The sequence below is a fragment of the Palaemon carinicauda genome, chromosome 16 (genome assembly GCF_036898095.1).
Source record: "Palaemon carinicauda isolate YSFRI2023 chromosome 16, ASM3689809v2, whole genome shotgun sequence".
NCBI classification, from domain to species: Eukaryota; Metazoa; Arthropoda; class Malacostraca; order Decapoda; family Palaemonidae; genus Palaemon; species Palaemon carinicauda.
The window spans coordinates 45,437,268-45,439,767 of record NC_090740.1 but is presented as its reverse complement, the minus strand read 5'-3'; positions in this window follow the sequence as shown (position 1 = coordinate 45,439,767).

The following is a 2,500-nucleotide window of genomic DNA, read 5'->3' as shown; positions in this document are numbered from 1 at the left end:
TATATATATATATATATATATATATATATATATATATATATATATATATATATATCGTTAACATGATAAACTTTATTATACTATAAGGATATATTTATTTAAAAAATGCCATTGTGGGTTGGAGTGAATTGTAACTTATCGCGCATCTGGAATATCTTTTGTCTTACCCATATCTAAATGTCGCACGGTTAGCAGGCGAACTGCCAAAAAATTTGCTAAACACTTTGGTACTGCCTATCGTGTCGACTGGTGGTGGCAAGTGTTATTTTTGTGGATGTAGACACAAGAATGAAGTCGGTGACATGTAAGGCCGGCAGGTGATGGGATATTTATGTTTGGCAATCTCCTACTGGGGTTCAAGGCCTGTGATAGTGAGGCCATTGAAGTGAGTGCAATACAGTGTATTATGGATGTTATATGATATTTCATTTGGAATTGCTCTTATTGGGATTTTGATTATGTATATATATATACATACAGTAATGTTTAATGATATGAGTACATTTAATTTGATGCCGGGTGTTTTAGCGACTACAGTACCATAGTTTAAAGTGGTATTTATTTACATTGCTATAAAAATAGCTATTGTTAAAAATATACATACCAATATGGATTGTTCATATAAATTACTAAAAGGGTTGTATTAAGGACAAATATTATTTTTTTTTTATATAATTAAATCGGGAAAATTAGGAAAATTTCAAAATTTGTATAGCTGGTTGGATTGTATTATTTTTTATTACATGGAATATGTATTTCAGGTTAAACTTATTGTTGGCAATAAAAACTGTCACTACTTAAGGTCCATCCTTGAACATCCGAGTATATTTCAACTTCAACTGCCATGGGTGTGCAAGAGGAACTCATCGCCCTGAAGAGGAAGAGGGCAATCAGCAAAGGGAAGTTCACCAGGAAGGTAACTATTTGCAATGAAGGAATCAATCGAGGTGATGATTTATTAGTGTTAACGAAGAACTATGAGGATGAATTGATACATTTTATATGTGAAAACGAGGATAAGCTAGCCGATAGTAATTTAGAAGAAGAAGCCCAACAATATATTCTAGATAGTGAAAGATTAAATTATGAAGTAAGTGTAAAAATATTCAAAGGTGTCCAGGATGTGAAGGCAACAGATAAATCGAAGGTTAAAGTAAAGAAACTTGAACCACCATTGTTCGAAGGTAATTAAAGAAACTATCCAACTTTTACGGAAGATTATGAGAATTTAGTTAAGAGTATATATGGCACTGATCCATATGCTCTCAAAATGTATCTAGGTGGAGAAGCACTTCAAACAGTGAAGGGCTCAGAGGGTAATTATGATGAAATGATTCAACGTTTGGATGATAAATTTGAGAATTCCTGAAAGATTGTAGACTTCGTGGTTGGTGAGCTTAGATCTCTAAAGAAAATTTATGATAATGATACCAAAGGATTTATTAAAATGATCTATCAGGTTGAGCAATGTTGGCTTCATTTAAAAAAGGTAAATCTCTCTGATGAACTTAATACTGCAAACGTTGTCAGCCATATAGAAAAGGTTTTACTTTCACTTCAAAAGAGAAAATGGGTAATTAAAGCAGATGAGGTATCAGTAACTAGCAATCGGTTTCCTGAGTTGTTGAAGTTCTTACAGAAGGAGAGAAAAATTTTGGAATATATGAATTCTAATATAAGGAGTAGCGGTAGTGATAATAAGGCAACAGTCCATCATGTTGACAGCACAGTTGAGAATGAATCGGAATTGATAAAATTGGTGAACAGAAACCGGGGAAGAACAAAGTATAAAAAATAAGGAATTTGAATCTTGTATTGTTAACTTGATAGAAATGGTTAAAGGTACTAAACCGAGGGCAGATAGTAAGGGGATAGGATGCCTGTTACACAATTCAATTGGTCTTGATATAACAGAATGTTATAAGTTTAATGGTTGTGGTAGCAAAGAAAGATTTGAGATTATAAAGGGTAATGGAATATGTTTTAGGTGTCTAAGGGGATATCATACTGCTCGTAGCTGCAGTGTTGGTACATTGTGAGATGTCATCATTGAAGGTAAAGGGCCATGCAATCGTAATCATCATCCACTGTTACATTCCGATAGAATAGCAAATAGTATTCACAAAGCGATATCAGAGAAGGGATTTGCAGTGTTATTGAATATCAGTATGGTGAATAGTAAGAACATGCGTGTTAGTGTATTGTGGGATCCAGGAGCGGATATTTCATTTATAACGAATAGGATGGCTAAGAAATTGAGTTTAAGTGGAAAGCATATAAATTTATCCATGATCAAGGTGGGCAATGCGGTTGAATATCACTCAAGCAACGAATATTGTGTACAACTAATTGATAAATCTGGTAAGGTTTGGAATGTGAATGCTGTTGAAATTAATGAAATAACAGCCAAAATCAAGAAAGTAGACTTATCCAGGGTATCTGGACTTTTTGAGAGAATATCAAACTTAGAGCTGAATCGCCCACATGGGGAAATTGATAT